The sequence below is a fragment of the Camellia sinensis genome, chromosome 7, assembly GCF_055761805.1.
Source record: "Camellia sinensis isolate YWXY chromosome 7, ASM5576180v1, whole genome shotgun sequence".
NCBI classification, from domain to species: Eukaryota; Viridiplantae; Streptophyta; class Magnoliopsida; order Ericales; family Theaceae; genus Camellia; species Camellia sinensis.
The window spans coordinates 284,698-302,500 of record NC_138967.1 but is presented as its reverse complement, the minus strand read 5'-3'; the positions used below and the strand labels follow the sequence as shown (position 1 = coordinate 302,500).

Here is a 17,803-nt window from a genome sequence, read left to right as displayed (position 1 = left end):
AAATTTCATTGTGATGGGGATAGTTCATTGCAATTGTTGGTCTTCAACTAGGAATTCCTAGTAAGCACGAGTAATCAGCTCGCGTTGACTGTGTCCCTGTCCTTTGTATACATCGCCTGTCCCTCCTACTAATTGAATGGTCTAGTGAAGTGTTCGGATTGCGGCGACGTGGGCGGTTCACTGCTAGCAACGTCGTGAGAATTCCACTAAACCTTGTCATTTAGAGGAAGGAGAACTTGTAACAAGGTTTCTGTAAGTGAACCTGCGGAAGGATCATTGTCGATGCCCCTGCGTAGCAGAATGACCCGTGAACTTGTCATATTATCACTAGGGAAGAAGGAGGTAGGCCGTCGGCTCCCTCCTATTGCCCTTCATTGGGAGTGCTCCTGGTGCCCCTCTAGGAGTGGCAGGTGCCATTTCTTGGCAAAACAACAAACCCCTATGCGAATCACGCCAAGGAACTTGAACAAAGAGAGAGAGCTCATGTGCTGCATCTGACAAAAAACTAAAACAACTCTCGACAATGGATATCTTGGCTCTCGCATCGTTGAAGAACATAGCAAAATGTGATACTTGGTGTGAATTACAAAATCTCGTGAACCATTGAGTCTTTGAACACAAGTTGCGCCCGAAGCCATTAGGTTGAGGGCACATCTACTTAGGCGTCTCACGTTGTGGCGCCCGTACCCCTTCCCCTTGAAGGGAAGGGTTGCGGGCGGATGTTGGCCCCCTAGCGTGCGATCAGCCTAAAAATGAGTCCCTCATGACAGATGATGCGTCACGACGAGTGGTGGTTGACAAACTATTGCGTTTCCTTACGCGCGTCCAAGTCGTCGCGGGAGGTCTATTGTGACCCTATCACGTTGTTACCAAGGCGCTCCGATTGCGACCCCAGGTTAGGCGGGATTGCCCACTGAGTTTATGCATATCAATAAGTGGAGGAAAAGAAACTTACAAGGATTTCCCAAGTAACAGTGAGTGAACTGGGAAGCGCCCAGCTTGAAAATCGAGCAACTCTGTTGTTTAAATTGTAGTCTGGAGAAGCGTCCTTAGTGACAGACCAGGCCCAAGTCCCCTAGAAAGGGGTTCCAGAGAGGGTGAGAGCCCCGTTGTGCCCGGACCCTATCGCACCACGAGGCGCTGTTTGTGAGTCGGGTTTTTTGGGAATGCAGCCCTAATTGGGAGGTAAATTCTGTCCATGTCTAATACGGGCGAGAGACCGATAGCAAACAAGTATTGCAAGGGAAAGATGAAAAGGACTTTGAAAAGAGAGTCAACGAGTGCTTGAAATTGTCGAGAGGAAAATGGATAGGGGCTGGCGATGCACCTCGGTTGGATGTGGAAATGCAACTAGCTGGTCTGCTGATTGACTTCAGGCATGGACAGGTGTGGATTGGAGCGGAGGCCAAAGCCCGGGCAGTCGAAAAGCCCACGGAGACGCCTTTACCTTGATCATGGCTGGCAGGGCATGCCTTCGGGCATGCTTTGGCATCTGTACGCTCCCAGCACTGGCCTGTGAGCTCCCTATTCGGATCGTCTTGAAACACGAACCACGGAGTCTGACATGTGTGCCAGTCAACAGGTAAGTAAACTCATCAGGTACAAGGAAGTTGATTGACGGGATCCCCTCGCGGGTTGCACCGTTGACTGACCTTGATCTTCTGAGAAGGGTTCGAGTGTGAGCATTCCTGTCGGGACTCGAAAGATGGTGGACTATGCCTAAACGAGGCAAAGCCAAACGAAACTCTGGTGGAGGCCCGCAGCGATACTAACGTGCAAATCATTCGTTTGTCTTGGGTATAGGGGAAAAAGACTAATCGAACTGTTTAGTAGCTGGTTCCCTCCAAAATTTTCCTCAGGATAGCTGCAGCCTGGGCACGAGTTCTATCAGGTAAAGCCAATGATTAGAGGCATTGGGGGCGCAACGCCCTCGACCTATTCTCAAACTTTAAATAGGTAGGACGGCGCAGCTGCTTCGTTGAGTCGTGCCACATAATTGAGAGATCCAAGTGGGCCATTTTTGATAAGCAGAACTAGAGATGCCGAATGAACCGAAAGCTGGGCTACGGTGGCCAACTACGCGCTAACCTAGAACCCACAAAGGGTATTGGTCGATTAAAACAGTAGGACGACGGTCATGGAAGTTGAAATCTGCTAACAACTCACCTGTTGAATCAACTAGCCCCAAAAATAGATGGCGTTTAAGCGTGCGATCTATACCAGGCCATCGCGGCAAGTGCCAGGCCCCGATGAGTAAGAGGGCGCAATGGTCGCTGCGAAACCTTGGGCGCGAGCCCGAGCGGAGCGGCCGTTGGTGTGGATCTTGGTGTAGTAGCAAATATTCAAATGAGAACTTTGAAGGCCAAAGAGGGGAAAGGTTCCATGTGAACGGCACTTGCACATTGGTTAGTTGATCCTAAGAGTCGGGGGAACCCCGATAGAGAGCGTGTTCAGTGCGAGCTTCGAAAAGAAATCGGGGTAAAATTCTGAAACTAGGACGTGGCAACTGATGGCAACGTTAGGGAGTTCGGAGACATCAATGGGGGCCTCGAGAAGAGTTATCTTTTCTGTTTAACAGTCTGCCCACCCTGGAAATGGCCCAGTCGGAGGTACAGTCTAGCAGCTGGAAGGGCACCGCACGTTACGTGGTGTCCGGTACGCCCCCGGCGACCTTTGAAAATCCAGAGGACCAAGTGCCTCCCACTCCCAGTCGTACTCATAACTGCATCAGGTCTCCAAGGTGAATAGCCTCTGGTCGATGGGACAATGTAGGCAAGGGAAGTCGGCAAAATGGATCCGTAACTTAGGGAAAAGGATTGGCTCTGAAGGCTAGGCACGGAGGTCCCAGTCTCGAACCCATTGGCTGTCAGCGGACTGCTCTCGCTGCTCTCACGACAAGAGTGGATCGTTGCGTGTCAGTTAGGGACGGACTGGGAACGGTTCCTCGTGGGGCCTTCCCCGAGCAGCGAATAGTCAACTCAGAACTGGTATGGACAAGGGGAATCCTATTGTTTAATTAAAACAAAACATTGCGATGGTCCCTGGAGATGCTCACACAATGTGATTTCTGCCCAGTGCTCTGAATGTTAAAGTTAAGAAATTCAACCATGCATGGGTAAACGGTGGGAGTAACTATGACTCTCTTAAGGTAGCTAAATGCCTCGTCATCTAATTAGTGACGTGCATGAATGGATTAACTAGATTCCCACTATCACTGTCTACTATCCAGCAAAACCATAGCCAAGGGAATGGGCTCGGCAGAATTAGCGGGAAAAGAAGACCTTGTTGAGCTTGACTCTAGTTTGACTTTGTGAAATGACTTGAGAGGTGTAGGATAAGTGGGAGCCGGAAACGGCAAAAGTGAAATACCACAACTTTTAATGTTATTTTACTTATTCCATGAATTGGAGGCGGGGCGCTGCCCCTCTTTTTGTCTCAAATTTGGCAATCTGATCTGAAATGTCATTTTTGCGACACTTCTGGGACGAGATCGGAATTGTCTCAAATTTGGTAATGTGATTGAAAATGTCATTTTAGCGACACTTTTGGGACGAGATCAGAATTGTCTCAAATTTGGCAGTCTAATTAGAAATGGCATTTTGGCGACACATTTGGGAGGTGCTCAGAATTGTCTCAAATTTAGCAGTCTGATCGGAAACGGCATTTTGCAGACACTTTTGGGACGAGGTCTAAATTGTCTCAAATTTTGCAGTGTTATCTAGATCAGCATTTTTGCAACATTTTTGGGACCAGCTTGAAGTTGTCTCAAATTTTGCAGTCTGATCGGAAACAACATTTTAGAGACACTTTTGGGACAAGTTTAGAATTGTCTAAAAATTGGCAACCTAATCAGCAACGTCGTTTCGGTGACACTTTTGCGATGACTTCTAAACTATCTCAAATTTGGCAGTTTGATCAGAAATGGCGTTTTGGCGACACTTTTGGAATGAGCTTAGAATTCTCTATAGTTTGGTAGTCTGATCTGAAACGACATTTTGGCAACACTTTTAGGACGAGCGCAAAATTGTCTCAAATTTGGTAGTCTGATCGAAACGACATTTTAGCGACATTTTTGGAACGAGATCAGAATTATGTCAAATTTGGCATTCTTATCGGAAATAACATTGTAGCGACACGTTTGGGTCGTGCTCGAAATTGTCTCAAATTTTGCAGTCTGACCTGAAACAGAGTTTTGGTGACACCTTTGGGACCAGCTCGAAGTTGTCTCAAATTTGGTAGTCTGATCCGAAATGGCATTTTCGTGACACTTTTGTGACCAGCTCAGAATTGTTACAAATTTAGCACTCTGATAAAAAATGGCATTTAGCGACCCTTTTGGGACGAGCTCAGAATTGTCTTAAATTTGGCAGTCTGATCAAAAGTGGTGTTTTGGCGACACTTTTGGAACGAGCTCAGAATTTTCTAAAATTTGGAAGTCTAAATTTTCTAAAATTTAGAGACACATTTGGGACTAGCTCAGAGTTGTATCAAATTTGGCAGTATAAGCAGAAACAGCATTTTGGAGACACTTTTTGGATGAGTTTAGAATTGTCTCAAATTTTGTAGTTTGATCTGAAATGGTATTTTTGCAACACTTTTGTGACGAGCTCAGAATTGTCTCAAATTTGGCAGTCTAATCTAAAACGTCATTTTGGTGACATGTTTGGGACGAGCTCAGAATTGTCTCAAATTCAACGATCTGATCGAAAACGGCATTTTGGCGACACTTTTGGGACGAGCTTGGAATTGACTCAAACTTGGCAGTTTGATCTGAAACGACATTTTCGCGACACTTATGGGACGAGCTCGGAATTGTCTCAAATTTGGCAGTCTGATCAGAAATGACATATTGGTGGCACGTTTGGAAGGAGCTCAGAATTGACTGAAATTTGTCAATCTGATTAGGAACAACATTTTGGAGACACTGTTTGTCAAGCTCAGAATTTTCTCAAATTTAGCAGTCTTATCTGAAACGTCGTTTTCGCAACACCTGTGGGACCAACTCAAAATTGTCTCAAATTTGGCAGTCTGATCATAAATGGCATTTTCACGACACTTCTAGGATGAGATCGAAATTATATCAAATTTGGTAGTCTGATTGAAAACAACAATCTAGCGACACTTTTGGGACGAGATCAGAATTGTCACAAATCTGGCAGTCTGCTCGAAAATGAGGTTTTGGCAACACTTTTGGGACGAACTCGAAATTGTCTCAAATTTGGCAATCTGATCAGAAAGGTTGTTTTGGCGACAATTTTGGAATGAGCTCGATACTTTTGGAATGAGGTCAAAATTGTCTCGAATTTTGCAATCTGAAAGGAAACGGCGTTTTTGAGACACATTTGGGACCAAATTGGAATTGTCTCAATTTGGCAGTCTGATCGAAAACGGCATTTTGATTACACTTTTGGTAGGAGCTCGGAATTATCTCAAATTTCACAGTCTGATCGAAAACGACATTTTGGTGACACTTTTGGGCGAACTCAGATCTGTCTCGAATTTGACAATCTAATCGAAAAGGGTATTTTGCCAACAATTTTGGAATGAGGTTGGAATTGTCTCAAATTTTGTAGTCTGAGCAACATGGCGTTTTGGTGACACTTTTGGGACCAGCTTGAAATTGTCTCAAATTATACAGTTTGATCGAAAACGGCATTTTGGCGACACTTTTGGGACGAGCTTGGAATTGTCTCAAATTTGGGAGTTTGATTGGAAACTGCATTTTAGTGGCACTTTTGGGACGCGCTCGAAATTGTCTCAAATTTTGCAGTCCAATCTGGAATGGCATTTTAGTGAAATTTTTATGACGAGTTCAGAATTGTCTAAACTTTAACAGTTTTATAAAAAATGCCGTTATATCGACACGTTTGGTACGAGTTCGAAATTGTCTCAAATTGGGCAGTTCTGATCAGAATTGGCATTTTAGCGACACTTTTTGGACGGGATTAGAATTGTCTGACATTTGATAGACTGATTAGAAGCAATAATTTTGCGACCCATTTGGGGCGCGCTCAGAATTGTCTCAAATTTGACAATCCGATTAGAATCGGTGCTTTTGCCACACTTTTGGGACGAGCTTAGAATTGTCTCAAACTTGGCGGTCGGATTTGAAATTGCATTTTAGCAACATTGTTAGGACGAACTCAGAATTTTTACAAATGTGGCTGTGTGGTTGAAAACGGCATTTTAGTGACACTTTTGGGACGAGATCGAAATTGTCTAAAATATGGTGGTTTAATCACAAATGGCATTTTAGAGACACGTTTGGGATGAGCTCGAAATTGTCGCAAATTTGGCAATCTTATCGTAAATGGCATTTTGGCGACACTTTTGGGAGGTGCTCGGAATTGTCTCCAATTTGGCAGTCTGATCAGAAATGGAGTTTTAGCAACACTTTTGGAACGAGCTTGGAATTGTCTCAAATTTGGCAATCTGATTGAAAATGGCATTTTGGCGACATGTTTGGGACGAGCTCAAAATTGTCTCAAATACAGCAGTCTAATCGGAAATCATGTTTAGGTGACACTTGTGGACGACCTCAGAATTGTCTCAAATTTGACTGGTTGATCTAAAATGGCATTTTCATGACACTTCTGGGACAAGATTGGAATTGTCTCAAATTTGGCAATCTGATCGAAAACAATACTTCAGCGACACTTTTGGGATGAGATCGAAATTGTCTCAATTTTGGCGGTCGAATCAGAAATCGCATTTTCGCGACACGTTTGGAAGGAGCTCAAAATTGTCTGAAATTTAGCGGTCTGATCAGAAACGCCATTTTGCTGACACTTTTTGGGATGAGCTCTGAATTGTCTCAAATTTTGCAATCTTATCTGAAACGCCATTTGCGTGACACTTTTGGGACCAGCTCGAAGTTCTCTCAAATTTGGCATTCTGATTGAAAATGGCATTTTGGTGGCACTTTTGGGACGAGTTCAGAATTGTCTGAAAATTAGCAGTCTAATCAGAAACGTCGTTATGGTGACAGTTCTGTCATGAGTTTTGAATTGTCTCAAATATGAAAGTCTGATTAGAAACAGCGTTTCGGCGACACTATTGGGACGAGCTTGGAATTGTCACTAATTTGGCTGTCTGATCTGGAATGGCATTTTGGCGACACTTTTAGGACGAGCTCGGAATTGTCTCAAATTTGGCAGTCTGATTTGAAACGGTGTTGTCGCGACACTTTTGGGACAAGCACATAATTGTCTGATTGGAAACAGCGTTTTCGAGACACTTTTGTGATGAGTTCGGAGTTATATCAAATTTTGTAGTCTGATCAGAAATGGCATTTTCTGAACACTTTTGGGACCAGCTCGAAAGTGTCTCAAATTTGGGAGTCCGGTAAAAAAATTGCATTTTAGTGACTCTTTTGGAATGAGATTGGAATTATATCAAATTTGGCAGTCGGATCAAAAATAGCGTTTTCACGACATTTTTGGGACGAGCTCAGAATTGTCTCGAATTTGGCAGTGTGATCGGAAATAATATTTTGGCAACACTTTTAGGACCAGCTCGGAATTTTCTCAAATTGGATGTCTGATATGAAATGGCATTTTCGCAACACTTCTGGGATGAGCTTCGAACTGTCTTAAATTTGGCTGTCTTATTGAAAACAATATTTTAGCGACCCTTTTGGGACCAACTCGGAATTGTCAAAAATTTAGTAGTCAGATAAAAATTGTCATTTTGGCAACACAATTCGGATCAGCTCGGAATTGTCTCAAAACTGGCAGTTTGATAAAGAAAAAAATAGTATTTTGGTGAAACATTTGGAACAAGCCCAGAATTGTCTCAAATTTGGCAGACTAATCGGAAACGGCATTTTTGCGACACTTTGGGGACAAACTCAGAATTGTCTCAAATTTGACAGTCTGAGGGGAAACGTTGTTTTTGTAGCCCTTTTGGGACAAGCTCGAAATTGTCTCAAATTTAGAAGTCTAATCAGAAATTGAATTTTTACCGACACTTTCGGGACGAGCTCGGAATTGTTTCAAATATGGCAGTCCATTCTGAAACGGCATTTTAGTGACACTTTTGAGACAGGCTAGAAATTGCCTAAAATTTGGCAGTCTCATCTGAAACAACGTTTTTTGCGACACTTTTAAGACCAGCTCGAAATTGTCTCAAATTTGTTAGTCTGATCGAAAACGGCATTTTCGCGACACTTTTGGAACGATATTGGAATTGTCACAAACTTGGCAGTTTGATCGAAAATGGCATTTTGGCAACACTTTTGGGATGGGCTCGAAATTGTCTAAAATTTGTCAATCTGATCAGAAAGATCGTTTTTGCGACTCTTTTGGAACAAGCTCGACACTTTTGGAACGAGCCTGAAATTGTCTCAAATTTTGCAGTCCGAACAGAAACGACTTTTCCCAACACTTTTGGGACTAGTTCGGAATTGTCTCTAATTTGGTTGTCAGATCAGAAACAGCGTTTTGACGACAATTTTTGAACGAGCTTGAAATTATCTAAAATTTTGCATTATGAACAGAAACGGCGTGTTGGAGACACTTTTGAGACCAGCTCGAAATTGTCTCAAATTTGACAGTCTAATCAAAAATGGCAATTTTGGGATAGTTTTGAGACGAGCTCGGAATTGTCTCAAATTTGGTAGTCAGATCAGAAACAGTGGTTTGGTGACACTTTCGGAACGATCTCGGAATGGTCTAAAATTTGGCAGTCTAACTAAAACGACATTATGGAGACAATGTTCGGAGGAGTTAAGAATTGTCTCAAATTTTGTAGTCTAATCAGAAACGGCATTGTAGCGACACTCCTGGGAGGGGCTCAGAATTGTCTCAAATTCAGCAGTCTGATCGGAAATGGTATTTTGGTGATACTTTTAGGACAAGCTTGGATTGTCTCAAGCATGGCAGTCTGATCTGAAATGGCATTTTCGCAACACTTTTGAGACGAGCTCGGAATTGTCTCAAATTTGGCAGTCTGATCAGAAACGGCATTTTGGCAACACGTTTCAGAGGAGCTCGGAATTGACTCAAATTTGGTAATCCGATCGGAAATGGCATTTTGGGGACACTTTTAAGACAAGCTCGGTATTGTCTCAAATTTGGTAGTCTTATCTGAAACGGCATTTTCGCGACACTTATGGAACCAACTTGAAATTGTCTCAATGTTGGCCGTCTTTTCTGAAATGGCATTTTCATCAGGCAACCACATTTGAGACAACATTTTCGCGACACATTTGGGACAAATTATAACTCGTCTCAAATTTGACAGTCTGATCAAAAACGCCATTTGAGTGACACTTTTGGGACTAGTTCAGAATTATCTAATATTTTGGCAAACTGATTTGAAACGACATTTCGGCGACACTTTTGGGCCAAGTTTGGGACGAGTTCAGAATTATAAATTGTCTCAAATTTTGCTGTCTGAAAGGAAACGGCATTTTAGAGACACTTTGGGGACCAGCTCGAAATTGTCTCAAATTTGACTCTTTTGGAAGGAGTTCAAAATTGTCTCAAATTTGGATATCAGATCAGACACAACGTTTTGGCGACACTTTTTAAACGAGCTTGGAATTTTCTCAAATTTGGCAGTCTAATAGAAACAGCGTTTTGCAAACACTTTTGGGACGACCTCAGAATTGTCTCAAACTTTTTAGTCTGATCGAAAATGGCGTTTTCGCGACACTTTGGGGATGAGCTCAGAATTGTCTCAAATTTGGGTGTCTGATCGACAACAGCATTTTTTCGACACTTTTAGGACAGGCTCAAAATTTTATCAAATTTTAAAACTCCAATCTAAAACGGCATTTTAGAGACACTTTTGGGACGAGCTCGAAATTGTCTCAAATTTGAGAGTCTGATCGAAAAATGGCATTATATCGATACTTTTAGAACGAGCTCAGAATTGTCTTAAATTTTGCATTTTGATCAGAAATGCCATTCTAGCAAAACTTTTCAGACGAGATCAGAATTCTCTGAAATTTGGCAGACTGATCGAAAACGGCATTTTGGGGACATGTTTTGGACAAGCTCAGAATTATCTAAAATTTTGGCAGTTTGATCGAAAACAGCATTTTTGCGAAACTTTTAGACGAGCTCGAAATTGTTTTAAATTTAGGTGTCTGATTGGAAATTACATTTTAGCGACACTTTTAGGACTTGCTCGAAATTGTCTCCATTTTGGCAGTCCATTCTAAAATGGCATTGTAGTCACACTTTTGGAACGAGCACAAAATTATCTAAAATTTGGCAGTCTGATCGGAATCGACATTTTAGCGTCACTTTTGGGATGAGATCAGAATTGTCTCAAATTTGATAGTCCGATCGGAAACAACATTTTGGCAACACAATTCGATCGAGCTCAGAATTGTCTCAAATTTTGCAGTCTAATCTAAAACGGCGTTTTGGCGACACTTTTGGGACCAACTCGAAATTGTCTCAAATTTGGCAGTCTGATCGAAAAAGGCATTTTGGTGACAGGTTTGGTAGGAGCTCGGTATTATCTCAAATTTCACAGTTTGATTGGAAATTTTGTTTTGGCAACACTTTTCGGACGAGTTCAAAATTGTCTCGATTTTGGCATTTTGATTGGAAAGGGTGTTTTGGCGACACTTTTGGAACGAGCTCAGAATTGTCTCAAATTTTGCTGTCAGAAAGAAATGGCGTTTTGGAGACACTTTTGGGACTAGCTCAAAATTGTTTCAAATTAGGTAGTCTGATAAAAAATGGCATTTTGGCGGCACTTTTAAGAGGAGTTCAGAATTGTCTCAAATTCAGGAGTCTGATAAAAAAATGTCGTTATATTGACGCTTTTGGGACGAGTTCAGAATTGTCTCAAATTTGGCAGTCTAATCGAAAAGGGCATTTTAGAAACGCTTTTCGGACGAGATCAGAATTGTCAGACATTTGGTAGAACAATCGGAAACAACGTTTTGGCAAGACGTTTGGGATGAACTTAGAATTGTCTCAAATTTGACAGTCTGATCAGAAACACCGTTTTTGCGACACTTTTGGGACGTGCTCAGAATTGTTCCAAATTTGCTAGTAAGATCTGAGATAGCATTTTAGTAACATTTTTGGGACGAACTTAGAATTTTTACAATTTTGGCAGTCTGATTGAGATCAGACTTGTCTTAAATTTGGCAGTCTAATCAAAAATGGCATTTTGGCGACACGTTTGGGATGAACTCGAAATTGTCTTAACTTTTGCAATCTGATCAGAAATGACATTTTGGCGACACTTTTGAGAGGAGCTTGGAATTGTCTCAAATTTGACAATCTGATATGAAATGGAGTTATAGCGACGCTTTTGGGATGAGCTCGAAATTGTCTCAAATTTGGCAATCTGATTGAAAACGGCATTTTGGCGACACGTTTCGGACGAGCTTAGAATTGTCTCAAATACAACAGTCTAATCAAAGACAATGTTTTTGAGACACTTGTGGGACGAGCTCAGAATTGTCTCAAATTTGGCAATATGATTTGAAACAGCATTTTCGTGACACTTCTGGGACGAGATTGGAATTGTCTCAAATTTGGCAACCTAATCAGAAACGGCATTTTGGCGACACATTTGGAAGGTGCTCAGAATTGTCTCAAATTTAGCAGTCTAATCGGAAAACAGCATTTCGCAACACTTTTGGGACGAGCTCTAAACTGTCTCAAATTTTCAGTGTTATCTAGATTGGCATTTTTGCAACATTTTTGGGACCAGCTCGAAGTTTCTCAAATTTTGCAGTCTGATCAGAAACAACATTTTGGAGACACTTTTGGGATGAGTTTAGAATTGTCTAAAAATTGGCAACCTAATCAGCAACGTCGTTTTAGTGACACTTTTGAAATGACTTCTGAATTGTCTCAAATTTGGCAGTCTGATTGGAAGTGGCGTTTTGGCGACACTTTTAGAACGAGCTCAGAATTCTCTGTAGTTTGGTAGTTTGATCTGAAATGACATTTTGGCAACACTTTTAGAACGAGCTCAGAATTGTCTCAAATTTGGTAGTCTGATTGAAACGACATTTTAGCGACACTGTTGGAACGAGATCAGAATTGTCTCAAATTTGGCATTCTTATTGGAAACAGCATTGTAGCGACACGTTTGGGTCATCCTCAAAATTGTCTCAAATTTTGCAGTCTGATCTGAAATGGTGTTTGGGCGACACCTTTGGGACCTGCTCGAAGTTGTCTCAAATTTGGTAGTCCGATCCAAAATGGCATTTTCGCGACACTTTTCTGACCAGCTTAGAATTGTTACAAATTTAGCACTCTGATAAAAAAAGATATTTTAGCGACACTTTTGGGACAAGCTCGGAATTGTCTTAAATCTGGCAGTCTGATCAAAAGTGGCGTTTTGGCGACACTTTTGGAACGATCTCAGAATTTTCTCAAATTTGGAAGTCCGATCAGAAACGACATTTTAGAGACACATTTGGGACTAGCTCAAAGTTGTATCAAATTTGGCAGTATAAGCAGAAATAGCGTTCTAGAGACACTTTTTGCATGAGTTTAGAATTGTCTCAAATTTTGTAGCCTGATTTGAAACGGTATTGTTGCAACACTTTTGGGACGAGCTTAGAATTGTCTCAAATTTGGCAGTCTAATCTAAAACGACATTTTAATGACACATTTGGGAGGAGCTCAGAATTGACAGAAATTTGGCAATCTTATTAGAAACGACATTTCGGAGACACAGTTGAGACAAGCTCAGAATTTTCTCAAAATTTGCAGTCTTATCCGAAACAGCGTTTTCGTAACACCTGTGGGACTAGCTCAAAATTGTCTCAAATTTGGTAGTCTGATCTAAAATGGCATTTTCACGACACTTCTAGGATGAGATCGAAATTGTATCAAATTTGGTAGTATGATTGAAAACAGCATTGAAGCGACACTTTTGGGACAATATCAGAATTCTCTCAAATTTGGCAGTCTAATCGAAAACGACATTTTCATGACACTTTTAGGACGAGCTTGGAATTGTCTCAAATTTGGCAGTCTGATACGAAACAGCGTTTTCGTGACACTTTTGAGACCAGCTCAGAATTGTCACAAATTTAGCATACCGATAGAAAATGGCGTTTTAGTGACACATTTCAGACAAGCTCGAAATTGTCTCAAATCTGGCTGTCTAATAAAAAATGCTGTTTTAGTGAAACTTTGGAGACAAGCTTGGTCTCAAATTTGAGAGTCTGATCAGAAACAGTATTTTAGAGACACTTTTGGGACGAGCTCAAAATTGTCTCAAGTTTGGCAGTCATGACAAATACGACATTTTCGCGAGGCTTTTAAGGCAAGCTCGGAATATTTTCAAATTTGGTAGTCCATTCTGACATGACATTTTTGCGACACTTTTGGGGCGAGCTAGGAATTGTCTCAAATTTGGCAGTCTGAGTGGAAACATCATTCTGGAGACACTTTCAGGACCAATTCAGAATTGTTTCAAATTTTGAAGACTGATCGGTGATGGCGTTTTCGTGACACTTTTGGGACGAGCTCGAAATTGTCTCAAATTTGGAAGTCTGATAAAAAATTGCATTTTCGCGACACTTTTGGGACGAGCTCAGAATAGTCTCAAATTTGGCTCCCCATTATGAAACGGCATTTCAGTGACACTTTTGGGACGAGCTCAAAATTGTCTCCAATTTGGCAGTTTGATTGGAGACAACGTTATAGCGACACTTTTAGAACGAGATGAGAATCTTCATAAATTTGGCAGTCTAAGCGAAAATAGCATTTTCGAGACATTTTTGGGACGAGCTTGAAATTGTCTCAAATTTGACAGTCTAATCGAAAATGGCAACTTCGGGATAGTTTTGGGACGAGCTCGGAATTGTCTCAAATTTGGTAGTCAGATCAGAAACAGCGTTTTGGTGACACTTTCAAAACAATCTCGGAATGGTCTCAAATTTGACAGTCTAACTAAAATGGCATTGTGCAGACACTGCAACGAGGAGTTTAGAATTGTCTCAAATTTTGTAGTCTAATCAGAAACGACATTGTAGTGACACACCTCAGAGGGGCTCGAAATTGTCTCAAATTTAGCGGTCTAATCGGAAATGGCGTTTTGGCGATACTTTTGCGGCAAGCTTGGAATTGTCTCAAGCATGGCAGTTTGAGCTGAAACGACATTTTCGCAAAACTTTTGAGACAAGGTCAGAATTGTCTCAAATTTGGCAGTGTAATTAGAAACGACATTTTGGCAACACGTTTCAGAGGAGCTCGGAATTGACTCAAATTTGACAATCTGATCGAAAATGGCATTTTGGAGACAGTTTTAAGATAAGCTCGGTATTGTCTCAAATTTGGCAGTGTTATCTAAAACGGCATTTTCGAGACACTTGTGGAACCAGCTCGAAATTGTCTCAAAGCTTACTCTGAGATGACATTTTTGCGACACTTCTAGGACGAGATTGGAATTGTCTCAAATTTGGTTGACTGATGAAAAACGACATTCTAGCAACAATTTTGGGGCGAGCTCGGAATTGTCTCAAACTTGGCAGTCTGATATGAAACAGCGTTTTCGTGACACTTTTGGGACCAGCTCAGAATAGTCACAAATTTAGCAGTCCGATCATAAATGGCATTTTAGTGACACATTTCAGACAAGCCCGAAATTGTCTCAAATCTGGCTGTCCAATAAAAAATGGCATTTTAGTGAAACTTTGGAAACAAGCGTTGTCTCAAATTTGAGAGTCTGATCAGAAACAGTATTTTAGCGGCACTTTTGGGACGAGCTCAGAATTGTCTCAAATTTGGCAGTCTGGACAATATGGCGTTTTCGCGAGGCTTTGAGGGCGAGCTTGGAATATTTTCAAATTTGGCAGTCCATTATGACACGACATTTTTGTGACACTTTGGGGGCGAGTTAGGAATTGTCTCAAATTTGGCAGTCTGAGCGGAAACATCGTTCTGGAGACACTTTCGAGACATGCTTAGAATTGTTTCAAATTTTGAAGACTGATTGGAAATGGCATTTTCACGACACTTTTGGGACACGGTCAGAATTGTCTCAAATTTGGAAGTTTGATCAAAAATTACATTTTAGCGACACTTTCGGGACGAGCTCAGAATTGTCTCAAATTTGGCTCTTCATTCTGAAATGGTGTTTTAGTGACACTTTTGGGACGAGCTCGAAATTGTCTCCAATTTGGCAGTTTAATTGACACTTTTGGAACGAGATGAGAATTGTCTCAAATTTAGCAGTATGAGTAAAAACAGCATTTTCGAGACACTTTTGGGACGAGCTCAAAATTGTTTCAAATTTGGCAGTCAGAGCGGAAACTTCATTTTGGAGACACTTTCGGGACAAGTTTGGAATTATCTCAAATTTTGAAGTCTGATTGGAAACGACGTTTTCGCAACACTTTTGGGACGAGCTCAGAAATTGTCTCAAATCTGGCAGTCTGCTCGGAAATGATGCCCTGGCAACACTTTTGGGACGAACTCGAAATTGTCTCAAATTTGGAAATATGATCAAAAAGGTTGTTTTGGCGACAATTTTGGAACGAGCTCAACACTTTTGGAATGAGCTCAGAATTGTCTCGAATTTTACAGTCTGAAAGGAAACGGTGTTTTTGAGACACATTTGGGACCCTCTCGGAATTGTCTCAAATTTGGTAGTCTGATCGAAAAAGGCATTTTGGTTACACTTTTGGTAGGAGCTCAGAATTATCTCAAATTTCACAGTCTGATCGGAAATGAGGTTTTGGCGACACTTTTGGGACGAGCTCAGAATTATCTCGAATGTGACAATCTAATCGGAAAGGGCATTTTGCCAACAATTTTGGAACGAGGTTGGAATTGTGTCAAATTTTGTAGTTCGAGCGAAATGGTGTTTTGGTGACACTTTTGGGACTAGCTCGAAATTGTCTGAAATTATGCAGTCTGATCGAAAACGGCATTTTGGCGACACTTTTGGGACGAGCTTGGAATTGTCTCAAATTTGGGAGTCTGATCGGAAATTGCATTTTTGTGGCACTTTTGGGACGCGCTCGAAATTGTCTCAAATTTTGCAGTCCAATCTGGAATGACATTTTAGTGAAATTTTTATGACGAGCTTAGAATTGTCTCAACTTTAAGAGTTTGATCGAAAATGCCGTTATATCGACACTTTTGGTACGAGTTCGAAATTGTCTCAAATTGGGCAGCCGGATCAGAAATGGCATTTTAGCGACACTTTTCAGACGGGATCTGAAATGTTTGACAATTGGTAGACTGATCGAAAACAGCAATTTTGCAACCCGTTTGGGACAAGCTCCGAATTGTCTCAAATTTGACAGTCTAATCAGAATCGATGTTTTTGCAACACTTTTGGGACGAGTTTAGAATTGTCTCAAATTTGGCGGTCGGATTTGAAATCGCATTTTAGCAACATTGTTAGGACGAACTCAGAATTTTTACAAATGTGGTAGTCTGATCGAAAACGGCATTTAAGTGACGCTTTTGGGACGAGATCGAAATTGTCTAAAATTTGGTGGTTTAATCACAAATGGCATTTTAGAGACACGTTTGGGATGAGCTCGAAATTGTCTCAAATTTGGCAATCTGATTGTAAATGGCATTTTGGCGACACTTTTGGGAGGTGCTCGGAATTGTCTCAAATTTGGCAGTTTGATCTGAAATGAAGTTTTAGCGACACTTTTGGAACAAGTTCGGAATTGTCTCAAATTTGGCAATCTGATTGAAAATGGCATTTTGGCGACATGTTTGGGATGAGCTCAAAATTGTCTCAAATACAATAGTCCAATCGGAAATGATGTTTAGGCAACACTTGTGGACGACCTCGGAATTGTCTTAAATTTGGTTGTTTGATCTAAAATGGCATTTTCACAACACTTCTGGGATGAGATTGGAATTGTCTCAAATTTGGTAGTCTGATCGAAAACAACACTTCAGCGACACTATTGGGACGAGATCAAAATTGTCTCAAATTAGGCAGTCTAATCGGAAATGGCATTTTCACGACACGTTAGGGAGAAACTCAGAATTGTTTGAAATTTAGCGGTCTGATTAGAAACGTCATTTTGCTGACACTTTCAGGACGAGCTCTGAATTGTCTCAAATTTTGGAATCTTATCTGAAACGGCGTTTAGGTAACACTTTTGAGACCAGCTCGAAGTTCTCAAATTGGGCATTCTGATTGAAAATGACATTTTGGTGACACTTTTGGGAAGTTTGATCAGAAATAGCGCTTTGGCGACACTTTTGGGATGAGCTCGGAATTGTCACTAATTTGGCATTCTGATCTGAAACGGCATTTTGGCGACACTTTTGGGACGAGCTCGGAATTGTCTAAAATTTGGATGTATGATCTGAAATGGTGTTGTCCCGACACTTTTGGGACAAGCACGGAATTGTCGGAGTGGAAATAGTGTTTCGAGACACTTTCGGGACGAGTTCAGAGTTATATCAAATTTTTTAGTGTGATCAGAAATGGCATTTTCTGAACACTTTTGGGACGAGCTCAAAAGTGCCTCAAATTGGGGAGTCCGATAAAAAATTGCATTTTAGCGACTCTTTTGGGACGAGATTAGAATTGTCTCAAATTTGGCAGTGTGATCGGAAACAATGTTTTGGCCACACTTTTAGGACCAGCTCGGAAATTTCTCAAATTTGGCTATCTGATATGAAATGGCATTTTCGCAACACTTCTGGGACAAGATTCGAATTGTCTCAAATTTGGCCGTCTTATTGAAAATGACGTTTTAGCGACACATTTGGAACCAACTCAGAATTGTCACAAATTTAGTAGTCTGATAAAAATTGTCATTTTGGCAACACAATTCGGATGAGCTTGGAATTGTCTCTAATCTGGCAATTTGATAAAAAATGGCATT

At 41.2% G+C, this 17,803-nt stretch overlaps 1 non-coding gene and 2 pseudogenes across 1 annotated transcript; all 3 read left to right on the top strand.

Annotated features, from left to right (window-relative positions):
- Positions 1 to 279, top strand: part of LOC145796483 (18S ribosomal RNA) — a 1,807-nt pseudogene extending 1,528 nt beyond the window's left edge.
- Positions 280 to 512: 233 nt separating this feature from the next.
- Positions 513 to 668, top strand: LOC114280542 (5.8S ribosomal RNA). The gene has a single exon (XR_003635607.1). It is a non-coding gene; the product is annotated as a 5.8S ribosomal RNA (ribosomal RNA).
- A 218-nt stretch (positions 669 to 886) lies between these two features.
- LOC114280543 (25S ribosomal RNA) lies at positions 887 to 3,926 on the top strand (annotated as a pseudogene).
- The last annotated feature ends 13,877 nt before the right edge of the window (positions 3,927 to 17,803 follow it).